At 42.9% G+C, this 12,662-nt stretch overlaps 1 protein-coding gene across 3 annotated transcripts in view; it reads left to right on the forward strand.

The window, feature by feature from the left end:
• Window positions 1-12,662, forward strand: part of GRIP2 (glutamate receptor interacting protein 2) — a 248,542-nt gene that overhangs the window by 28,963 nt on the left and 206,917 nt on the right. The window lies entirely within an intron of this gene.

Genomic DNA, 12,662 nt, shown 5'->3' on the forward strand with positions numbered 1-12,662 from the left:
GGTTAACAATCCAGGGGCACTTTTCTCTAGAAAAAATCCAGGGTATCCAGTGGAGTTATGCCAGCAACATACTTGGCATGGCAGGCTGACTGGAAAATCTGTTTGCTTCTCTGTGAATAAACCCCTGACACCTCATTTGCTGAAACCCCCAGAGTGGCATGCAGCTTCTTCCTATAAATACTGGCTGATCAAGGATGCTAAAAGCAGAAAGGCCATCCATTGCTAATTACAAAGCTATTTCTGCCAGGCCATTAAAAGATGATGTTTTATCTACTCTTTGCTTTCAAAACTCTCTGTATTTGCATGAATTGATAACAGTTTTTCTCTCAGCTTACATTGAATATGATGGCATTTGAACTACAGCTTTCAGAGTATCCAACATAAGCAGTACTCTAAAAATTCACAAAAACCAAGGAAACACCAATAAAAAGAGACCCCTAAACCCATAGCAACAAAGTAATAATCACTGTTAACATTTCAAGGCTTAATGCTTCAGCCATGGTACTTAATCGATAATTGAAATTGCAAGAGAAAGGTAATGCTTGAAATTAATGCAGTTAATTTTATTGCTAGCACTTGTAATTTGAAAGCAATTCTGAAATCAATATGACTTTTTTTTTGCACAGAATGAGAAAGCCTGGAGTAGGTTCAACCACAAACAGTTCGGTATTTAAGTGGGACCCACTGTTTTATGAGACATCAGGATTAATTCTATCCATTTTTCCCCCAGCTATAAATAAGATCTCCCTTACGCCATTTGGGTGCATTTAATGTTTGTAAATTTGATATTGTATTTCTTAAAGGCTTCAGTTGCTGCTCTCAGGTTTTCTCTCTGTTCCACAGGTTGCCCTGTGGGAGAGGGGAGAGAGCTGGAAAGGCAACCATGGTGTGTAGAATGGAAGGGGTTGTTATGTGTGTCTTGCAAATATGTATTTCATCAGGAAATTGGACTGACTCTGGCCTTAAAACTTCTCTTCTGGGAGAGTCCAGGCAGTTCTGTAACATCCCACCCCCTTTCCAAACTACTCAAGCTTGTGATCCCCCCCAAAAAACTCAAAAGCATTGAACCCAAAGAAGAGTCTTACTAATAGCCATTGTTGTATGTAGTCTTGTTTTCTGTCTTGTTGGCTGGAGGACCTTCATCCTTATCACCTGAAGCAGCTCAGATACATGGTGGGTTCTGAGCCAGCCCTCCTCAGGTGCCAGGGTGTGAGAGTTGGCAGCTTGGATATTCTGTGTGCCTGTGCTTCCCCTTTTCCAATACAGCTGCATTTATGGGCACTGCAACAAATATCACTTGTTTTGCAGACTACCTCTGGGGGTCCTGAAGTTCAAAGGTTCTTTTTGACAGAAAAGTCTGCAATGACACATGCTGTGATCAAGAGCGTGAGCCTGCAGTGTAGGCAGAGAGCAGCATGGGCCCTTCTCCCCTGAGCAGGTACTGGGACCAAAAGCTGCCATCCAGCCTGTCTCACTGCTTATTCAAACTGGCATCCTCTTGATCTCTGTGGGAGTGCTGCAAATGTAAGAGCAATGGTTTCTTTATATGAAAAATACCCTAAAAAGCTAATTTTAGAATTAACAATGATCTGATTGTTTTCCAAAATACCTTTGGTGTGTAGCTTCCAGTGGCTGACAGGACTTTGTGGGTGGGGGGGTTATTTAAATAAGAAAATTCTTTTTTACCTTCAGTCTCATCCTTTAATTTATCAAGCTAATTAACTAGTCTTACCCAGGGACACTTTGTTCCTATGCAATGCCCTCCCCCATCAGAGTCAAGGGAAGACATCTGTGCACACAAAGGGTGTTACTCCTGTACCCTGCATGCAAGTGGAGGGGTGCTTTCCCATTCATCTGGCTTCATTTGAATCTTTCTCTCTTCACCCCAAGCTCAGCTGAAGTACATCACAGGTTCTTCAGCTAATTAACACGATTACAGCTGTCTGCATCAGGTTGGGAGATTGAGTTAGAAGCTGTCAAGGTCCCAATATGCTGGAGTCTCATTACTGAGTCTCTAGTGCAGCCACATATAATGAAATTCAAACAGATCAGGTTAAATTAGATTAGCTAATGGAATTCTCATCTTCTCAGTTTAATGTAATTCTGAACAGTGACTTTTTAGTTTACTTAGAAAATAAATATTTCTTTGAGTTGGATTTGACTTGACCCTGCAGGCCTTTGGACCTCTGAGAAGTTGATGTTCAGGATCTGAACCCTGTGGGGTTGGTCGGTGGCTTTTGGGGACCTTGTGCTGGGGGACCTGGAAGTAAGTTGGTGCTGGGAGAGGAAGCTCTGCTGTGCTCTTTGTTGGTGTTTGTGGGGTGGCCCAAGGGACTTGCCTGGTGGATCTCTCCTGCCCTCAGTGACTGAAGCTGGGATAGAAGTACACAGCAACTGCCTCTGCCACAGCTCCTGTACCTCAGTGCAGAAACAGAGGGGACAGAGGAAATAGCCGCTGTTGCAGCACACTTTGAAGTGTTTGATTTGTGCTATCAGCAGCTCAATCCTTTGTCCTGGTACTGAGAAAGAGGAAGGATGGAGCAGGCACCTGATAGCTAACTCCAATGGGTTGATGCTCTTCAAAGTAGACACATTTTTTGGAAATACAGTAGTACTTGTTTCTTTGAAAAACTTAGGGGGTGAGGATATTGTGAAATATTAATTTTTTCTATAGAGGCAATGTCTTGCACTGTCCCTTAGCAATTCCCAGCTCTGGCAGCAAAAATAGCAGTGCCAAAGTGAGATAGAGAAGCCTTCAAATCTTGATGGGGAGCTGCAAAGTTGTGCAGAACTCAGCAAAGCTGCTGAAGTGTCTTTGCTGTGACCCCTTTTTTGTAATGAGCAAGGAAACAGGCAAGATATAAGGAAAGGTCCCTGGCTGTCTGTCACTGGCTCGGTGTGACAGCCTGTGCTGGTGGAAGATGCAGAGTCTGAAGATCTGATGGGGATGGCAGGGTCCCAGTGCCTGCTGGGGGCTGGCTGTGCTCACTGAGGATCCCTGGTATTGTGTGGCTGCTCCTGATCCTGGAGTGACGCTGGATCTTGGTGGAGGATCACTGGATCTTTGTGAAAGTGGCAAAAGCTGCCTCTGTTTAACTTAAAGAGCAAATAGTGAGTGAGGAAAGGATTTGTCCTGGTATCCTCTTACCAGCAGAGAGCCAGGGAGGCGCACAACAGTTGAATAGAGTGGGAAAGAAATTGTATTTGTTGTATTTTTCTGTCTTTACAGAAATTGCTTCACTTCTTGACCTCTGTCAGTGTGGCACCTTTTGCAAGAACTAAATTCACTTAATGTGCAATGGCATTTTCTGACTTGGTGTCACTGTCTGGCAGCATGAAGGCTTTTGAGGAGCTGTTGGGGCTGTTTTCAACTCAGACCCCCACTTTTTCTGATTGTATGGTGTCTGCAGCCAGCATATAAGTGTTTGTATCCCACTGTCATGATCAGAGTCCCACCATAAACACATGCAGCTTTTGATTCTCTTCCCCAGCTTCCAGCAAACTGAACAAGTTTTGATTAGAAAAGTAGTAACTTCTGGCCATACAGTGACACTCCTAAGGGCTTTAAGCTCTTCTGTGGGTGGTATTAATTTGGTAGCATCTCCTGGTAAAAGTAAATGGCTCTGAGGTGTCCTCAATCCAATTTTCTTTTAAGAGTCTCTCCTTGCTGTGACATCTCTGCTGTGCCCTCTGTGGGGTTGGTTTGGTGGATATATTGTCCCTGTGAGTGTCCATCTGCTCACTCAGGCTGATGCACTGTGTTCAAGGCACCAGACACTTCTGCTGGTTATGGGATGCTGCTGGGACTGGAGGAAGTTATTCCCAGCAGGACTCTCCTCTCCTTCCTTAACACACACGTCTTCTCAGCTGCAAATTCCATTGCCAGCATAACAGTTGTTTTCATTGCTTCACTGGGAGTAGAGAGGTTAACATCTTGAGCACCAAATAAAAGACACAAGCAAATAGCACAATAGTTTAATCCCCTGGAAATTACTCTTTCAGTACAGAGTTATATTTCCTTTTTATTTCTCCCCACTTTCTTTTAAAAGGCAGAATTACATTTCATTTACAACTGGGCCCAGGACCTGTAGTTTGCTGCTTCTGCATGCAGAGTTACAGAATAATCCTCTAGATATTCTTTTCCCAAGGGGCATTTCCTGGTTAGAAGGTTGTGAGATCTTGGCGATGCAGGGTGAAGCAGTTCAACCACAGTATCTCATCTTTCTTAAATGTGGCCCATTGCAAATAAGGTTCCTTAGTGGAACAACATCTCTCTAGTCTTGCTTGCAGTGGAGCTGGCAGCAAGTGCAAGTTGTCATTGCAGAGATGAGCAGCTTCCAACATACATAAATATCCACTCCTTCTCTGTTGATTCTACCACTTTGCCTATAAACAGGCACACAGCCACTTTCCAAGGGAGCCATCTGGGTTTGACAGATGTCGCTGGCTTTTTCTGGACCCATTGTTAAATGGGAAAAAGGGAGGGAATATTCTGAATTGAAGGAAATAGCTTCTGATGGCAGTCTGCAATTTCATGGGCTGGGAGATGAGCTGCCCTTCTTTCCTTCAATTGCCATCATCTTCATTTATTGTAATCTGCATTTGAAGCCTGGGGAAAATCACTTCTTGTGGGAAGTCCTGGAACTGTCACTTTTTTGGGGAAGAGAGTTTAGGTGTATTTTTACCCTTGATGCAGATCTAATGGGCTTTTTGTATGTCTGAGAGATGTAGTGTTGGTTACTGAAGCTGTATAATAAGGTCTGTAAAGCTCTGATCTGCGACTAAATTCCCATACTCTGGATGCTTTTTATCCATCCTGATCCCAGCACTTGGCACATGCTGGTACAAGGTAAAGGCCTCCTTCTCTGTCTGAGAGCTACATGTACTTGCATATTCTTGAAACCTCTTTGAAACGTGGTATTTGCTTCCTAATGTAGAAAGATTCCTGTGTGTGATCATTTTTGACAAATTATGAAGTTAGTAAAGTTGACATTATGGCTAAATACCAGCATCAAATATCAACTTTATGCTACATTTATTTATATATATATATACAATTGTTGATGAAAGCATGTGAAATACATCAACTTTCTGAAAGTGATGGTATTAAAAATAGTAGGGAAGGTGTCTATGAAGTGCTAAAAGTTATACACCAAAAGTGAATTTCAAGGAATTTATTCAGATGAGAGTCTGTGATGAGATGCTTTTCTTCTCCTTTCTAATGTGTGTGGGGGTGAAGTTTCAAGCTCAAGTCGAGACACACACACAGAGTTTTCTGCCATGCTGGTGGTGAGGCATCTGGCACAGAAGACCATGTGTGGCTGTGGGCTGAAGACGGACATGTGGACATGCAAATTACCATAAAAATACTTCAGTGAGAGCAAAGTCCAAAGGGCACATTTAGGACAACTTTGTTAAAATTGCAGATTTTATGCTTGCTTTTAGGGTTTATTCAATTAGATTAAAGAAGGAGGAGAGAAGCAAATTACTCAATACTGCACATGTAGCAGCACACCAAGTGTGAAACTGTCAAAGATAGAAGTTTGCTAAAGAAATCTGTAAATACTGAAAATGTTGTTTCCTCCTCTGCATTATCGTCCCCAAGAGAGTCAATAAAGGGTGATACTACTTAACAACCTATGTTCAGCTCTGAACCCTGGATCATTGTCAGCCTGTTGGAGAATGTGTGTGAAAAGTCTTTGTATAGATTGCTGCTGTGCTCCCAGATTTGACACCAACTCCCAGATTTGACACCAGCTGTTGCTCCCAGCTGTTTTGTGTTTGTGCTATAGAAGTGTGTTTCTATTTTGTCAGCTTTAGATGTGTTTCTCCCACAAAGGTTCCTGCCCTACACCGTAAGCATTTCTGAAAAGATTTTGTCCCTACTGTGTATCCCCTAGTAAAAGGTTTTCTTGCAAGTGGTTGTGGGATGGAGCTCTGGGTTCATGGTTTTATGTGACTCTAGGGAAAAATGGCAATTTCTACAGAAGGATTTGACTGTACAATAATTGTAAGGAAAAACAAACAGAAATTAACTGGCCAGCATTTTGTATCAACAGATATTTTCCCAAGTTAAAAACAACTTGTTCAAATTATTTGCATTTAAGGTGGGATTTGGAGCATGCACAGACCTTCAAGTACCTTTCCCCATCCATCTGCCCCTTCTGTGCTCCTGAGCTCTGTGCTCAGGAGCTGCAGAAACATCAGATCAGTGTGTGGCCACTGTGGTGAGCTCCCACGGCTCCCTTAGCTATGCTAAATTTCTGGTGATTTTCTTCCTCTCCCTGCAGGACTCTGTCTTGGAGCTGTTTTATCAGCACTAGATTCTTGTGATTTCCTTGCTCCTCACCTACATCCCCTTCTCTCTCCAGCCCCACTGCTGTGCTCCTTTTTTTATAGCTTGTGTGATGTGTGTTTGATGGCACAGGAATAATCCCAAAGTGTTTGTCCTGCTGAATGCTGGGGCTCAGCCTGGGACATTTGCAGAACTGGCAGCGCTTCTCCAAGACCTGAGCCCGAACGCTGTTGTATTAGGGTGAAACAGGCAAAATTGGGAAACACAGAGTGCTGTGGAGTCTAAACTTCAGTACCCAGACTGGAAGGCACCGAGTCTGTAGTGCTGAGTAGTGTGAGTGGTATCAGCTTGATGCATTTATTTTGTCCATCGACATCAACTAGCTGGAGGTGCCTGAAAGCAGGACTTTTACAGGCTCTGCTGAAGAAGTGAATGTTAACATGAAATCCGGGATTTCCAGTGGGCTCCATGGAAATGACATACTTAAATCACTGTAAATGGTGGCATTTAGTTCCCTCCGGGGATACTTGGAAAGCCCTACCCTGCAAATGCGAATCGATTACAGCTTTGTGAAGAGAAGTGTGATAAAGGGGTTTGAAAAGCTCGCTGAGGGATGGGAGGCCTCTGCAGAAAGGGATCTGTGCTGTTTAGGAGCTGAAATGCTGTCTGAATCAGCAACTGGATGAATTGGATTTGTTTCAGGGGTCAGTGCCCAAAAATATTTTCAGTAAGATATTCATAAGCCTTTATTAAACCTAGACTGAGGCCACCCTGTACTGTCTGAGACAGTGCAGGAAAGATGCTCAAGATAAAAGGTTTGCATTAGTATCAGTAGTTATGTTTGGGCAAGGTTTTTTTTTTGGCCTTACTTAAAGGGAAAAGTAGTCCAGGAGGTGTCTGTGAGATGACAAAAGAGGCACTTGGGACATAATTTTTCCTTTTGCATGAATTTTCTTCAAAACACCTGATGCTAGAAAAGATTTTCCCTCAATAGTGTCCCATGAAACTCAGAATTTGCTTTCAAGTGAGAACAGATACAAACACACATGGAGAAGAGAAAATGCTGCTTTGAAGGAGTTAACAAGAATGTGGAGCAGAGTGCTTGGTTGGTAAAACCTGCTTGGATTTTTTAAAGACATTAATCAAAGTTCCTGCAGAAGATGTTTAAGGAAATGAAGCACCAGTAGAAAAGAGAGGGAAGGTTTTAGAAGAATAGTTGGTTAAAAGATGATGAACAGACAGTGCAAGTAAATGATGCATTTTCCTGGTGGAGAGAAGTTACCAGCAGAATACTACAAGGTCTCATGCCGAGACCTTGTGTCTTTCAAGTAGGATTCAGAGAATTGAACAAGGAATAAAAAAGAAAAGAATTAAGTTTTGGCAACCCAGCAAACTATTTGAGGTGGTAAAGACAGGCAAAGTGCAAGGATGTGCAGAAGGATATTATGAAACAGAATGATGGGATGGTAAAATGACAGATGAATTTCAGGGTAGGAATATGTGTAGTGATGCACATAAAAGTAATTCTGCATGTACATAAGGCAATGAGCTGTGAGATGCCAACAGGCTCTGGGGGCTTGAGGTTCTGGGTTATAATGTAGAGCTCAGTGGTAGTATTGGCTCAGTGCTCAGCAGTGATGAAAACCAAATTGAACATTAGAAGTTATTAGCAAAGGCAGTGGGAAGAAAACATGCTGCAGCTGTGTAAGCTTCTGTTTGCACTGCCTCCTCCTCTTTGTCTCCTGGCTCTGGAACAAACCAAGAGAACTGCAAAGAGGCTCAGAGCAGGGTTAAATCAGAGGTATTAGGTTGTGTTTCTACCAGGAATTTTTAAGGAAACCAGGGTTCCCTAGACTATGAAAGAGATTGGCTAAGGTGAAATACAGCAGCAGTCTGTAAAAACCATCAGAGCTGGTAAAGGTAAATAGGGAGTGATTTCTATGGTTGTTCATCTCCAGCAGGTGAAGGGCATGATTACAAGTGTTGCTGGCAAGGGAGGGGAGTGCAATTGTAGCAAAGCATGTGAAATCAAGTTCTAATCATGGGTTCTGTGGCCTTTTTGTAAATGTCTAGGAAGCCTTTAATGAAAGGTTAATTGAGTGTTGGATTGGCAGAGAAGTATCCTGGGAGAGAAAATGGTGAGTGCATGACTGGACACAAATTGATTTGATTTCTGTGTATCACAGTAGGGTGGTAATTCATGCTGTTCCCTGGCTGGTGTGTCCTGAAATTGCAATGTTACTGTTCAGCCCTTGGCTGTCTGGCTGTCATGGCATAGGTGCCATTTGGCAACGTGTGACATTCCTGTGGCTTGGTTTGAGTCTGGAACTTCAGCCCAAGGGAGCACGTAGGTCTTGGGAGAAGCATTCCCTGGGAGACCTGGGTGTCTTGCAGACTCAGCTTGTTGTGTAGATAATTAGCTCCATCAGCCATGTTGGAATGTGTTCAGAGTGGGGCTGGGAAGCAGTGCACTTCACTGGCTTTGCTTCTTGTCACCACCCGTGCTATGGCATGCTTATACTGAAGAAGCAAAGCAGATGAGATATGCTTCCAAGCACAGTATCTGGGTTTTATCTCTGTTAATAAAAAGAAAAAAAAAGTTAAAAGGAAGCTCTGGAAGGGGCAACAGCCTTCAAATTAATTTAATTTTCATTCTGGACAGATATCTTGAAGATCTCAGTGGTTGTTGCATCAAGGTGAGTGTTACCTTGTCAGAATGAGATGTTTCTGGGATCTGAGTGCCTGCCAGTAACAGGGCTGTGGACCATGTCAGGCTTTTTTTTTTTTTTTGAAGTCTCTTTTATTTCTAATATAATTGTCTGCATTTTACAAATTATCTCTGAGGTTGCTGCTGCGGTTTTGTGTTACTGGGCTACACCCTGTGCATGATGTTTTGGCTGCTGCTCACCCAGATACAGGTCTGCTCTCTCTGCCATGGAGGGATTTCTTGGCAGTGAGGATCAAGTAGAGATGAGTTGGGTCAAAACTCACCAGATAGATGCCAGGTATTATTTAGAACATATCTGGTGTTTTGTTGGCATTTGGGCATGGTAGAGACATCAGCATTGGTTTTTATATGTGCTAAGGATGTATGGCTGCCCTGAGAATGAGTATTTTAATGAGCAGTTTGTCTGCTCACCTAAACATTAGACTGAATGGAGTAGCTGGGGAAGCTGGTGGGGAGCACTGTAGCCACAATACTCCCAAACTACGTTGACTTCTGCTCTTTGAGAAAAAACACAATATAACTTTTTGTCAGGCCAAATTGTAAACTAGAACAACTTTTTTTTATTTGTTCAAAGGTTTGCCTGCTATTGGCTTTTTCTGAATTGTTGTAGTGAAAAAATGTAATAGGGAAAATAAGCTGATAATTATAGGCTGAATAAATTGTCTCTAAATCTAAGAATTAATAAATCAAGGAAAAAAGAGTAGAGGAAAATAAGATTTGCAATATCTTATAATAACCCACTGGCCTGGTGATGTGAATGGGATACTGCAAAGGAAGATATTTAACAGTGAGCTCTTACATGCTTGATAGGGCATTTGCACAAGCCAAGTCATGTTCTCTCTTGTATGCTGCTGCTTGTGGACCAGCAGCATTTCCTAAATGAAAACCTACACATGTTAGAAAAGGTCACAAATGTCCTGGATTTTGCTGAGTTCTGTACTTTGAAAGAAAAGCTCTGGAAAAATGCATGACATCTGAAATGGTGCAATTTTTCAAGGATGCTCCACTAGTTCCCTTATGAACAGCCAGAGTGAAGTCCCTCCTGGTGCAGGCAGGTGAAAGTGAGCAGGATGAACCCTGATGAATTTAAATGAACTCTGAGCCACCTTGCTCTTGTGGGGGTCCCTATGCTCTGTGTCATCCTGAGGCTCTTGGATTGCAGACTGGAGGGGCTGCCATGGCTCTCCTGAGCTCAGAGCATGAGGATGGGACTGTGCTGTCACATAGGCTGCACTGGGCCCCTCTGTGTTTGAAAGCAGGTTTTCCTCCCTATCAACAGCAGCACAGACTCATGAGCTGGCACTATTAGCATGTGTGTTTTCCCCTCACACAGTGCAAGAATAATTAGCCTCTCTCAGCAGTGTGACTGTTTCTGTTCCCTCTGATTTATGGAGGCAAAGAACTCATTTGAGAGGATGAGTCAGAAGTAATTGAGCTCCAGGGGGCTGTATTTCATGGCTTCTTCTCTCTTTATTTTTGCCCTGTACTGCACCTCATGGTTACCAGTTCTTTGGCCTTTCAGTGAATGCTCAATAAATCTGAGGAATGAGCTCAGGTCTTGGTTGATGTCTAGAAACCAACCTGATTTTGTAAATCAAGAATGTAACACAGTGATACTCTTTCAAGCTTTGAAATATTATCATGAATACAATATGATTCATAGTTGGCTATTTTCAAATACTTGGCACCTTCTATAAAATGCAGGATGGGTGCAAAAGCTGCTCTGCAGGGAATTCCACATGCAGCTGGTGCAGGAGGGGGTTTGGCAGCTGGTGAGTTGAAGGGACTGGTGCTGGGTTTAGTTGCAGAACATGAATTAAAGAGGATTGCTAGGTATAACTGCAGCTCCTGGAAAGACAGAGTCCAGGGAGAGCTTTAGGGAATTGTTTGTGCTTCTGCAGAGGAAGCCAAAGTCACGTGTGTCAGTTTGTGTGTATGACGCTGGTGCTTGAGTCATGCAGACAGATCCCAGGCAATCAGGGATTGATGGCATGGCCTGGGCAAAGGTGGGACACAGAGCCATCACTTGCTGAACTCATGTAAGCAATGGATGGTTAGCAGGTGTATTTTGCATGTTACTGGTAAAGGTCTGTGGGCTTGACCTCTGCATGATGTTTTGAGAAGGTTTCTGAGTCCCACAGCGGTTGAGTATCAAGGCAGCGTGAAAGACCTGAGGGTTTTTATTACTCTCTTGAAATAATTCCAGTCCTGTTGTGGTGGTGAGGGAAGCACTGGTGTTCACAGGGGCCTCAATCTCTCAGGCAGGATTTGAGCTCAGGAGTCAAATAATCCTCCCCTACCTTTCCAGAAAGGCATGGCAACCAGTCAATCTGGGAGCCTTGGGTAGTGCAATTCAAGTTGATATGTCTGCTTTTTTTGCTGGTTTGGTTTCTCCTTCTTGTGTATGCTTTTTTTAAGTTCAAAATTTTGCCTGCATAAGTGCTCTGGTAACAGGAAGGAGTGAGATGGCTCATGAGGTGCTCTGTCCCCCTGTGATTTTGCTTGATGCCTTTGCCATTGGCTGAAAAAGCTGCCAAATTCAGTTCCTGGCTTCTCCCAACTTGGGACTGACTGATAAACTTCTGTACAAGCTGCAGTGACTGATGACTCTGCTTTTGCATTTCCATTTCTATTTACAGTTTAATTTATTTCTCTCTCTCTCTGCCAAGTACTTCTTGAGAACACTTCAGTGGCTTTTTCCTTCAAGTGTAGCAAAACCAAACAGAAGAGCCTGATGTTTCTTTGCTGGACTGAATAAGTCACTGTTATGATTGATAATGGTGAAACTGGTTTATAATTTATATAAACAGTGATGTACATCATTAAAAACAAAGCAGGCAAACTCCAAGTCCGCTGTGGATCTGATTGCTTTGAACAGCAGAGGATCTCTGGGGAGCTCAGAGTGGGAGTTCTAGTTCCAAGGGCTCTTTGAAGCATTGTAAGAAGTAATCAGGAAAACTGAGGTGATGGATCAACAATTCATTGATTTATATATGCCTCTGATGGGTGGAATTATCTGTTGCAAATGGGCTTTGCTAGCTTTTAGCCAGTAATCCCTTGGTTGTTCCCTCTGCCTATTTCTGCTAAACAGAACGCACTGTCTCAGAATTAATCCCATTAGTTAATTGCAGTCTTCTTTTCTCTACAGCTTCTTTAGTCTGCATATCCAAACTGTGAATGGTGGCATGGGTGGCATAGTATTTCATTTTTTTTCTGTGCTGTGGTCAACTCAGATTTGGGGTGTGGGTTCTATTGGAGATTAAACTGAAAACAGAGGTGTTCTGGACTCTTCAGCATTTTTCTCAGGTGAACATACTTGTGCAGTTTGTCTACAAGAAGAGTTTTAGGAAAGATTTGAAAATGAAATGAAAGTCTGGTTACAGCTAAACCCAAGGAACATGCAAGCCAGGACTTGTGGAAAGTTTTCAGGTGAAGTTGCCCGCCTCTCTAGGATACATTTTGCAAACTGAATTTTCCTGGAAAAGTACTTAACGTTTGCCATGCACATGTGCTCTGTCTGGTGTGCATCTGAGCAATGTAATGCATCCAGGTGCTCACTGTGGCAAAGCCATTCTTCCAGATGAGGGTGGTGCCTGATTCTTTTCCCTCAGGACAATGCAAACCTTGACCTGTCTGTCC

Source organism: Melospiza georgiana, chromosome 11, assembly GCF_028018845.1.
Source record: "Melospiza georgiana isolate bMelGeo1 chromosome 11, bMelGeo1.pri, whole genome shotgun sequence".
Classification (NCBI taxonomy): Eukaryota; Metazoa; Chordata; class Aves; order Passeriformes; family Passerellidae; genus Melospiza; species Melospiza georgiana.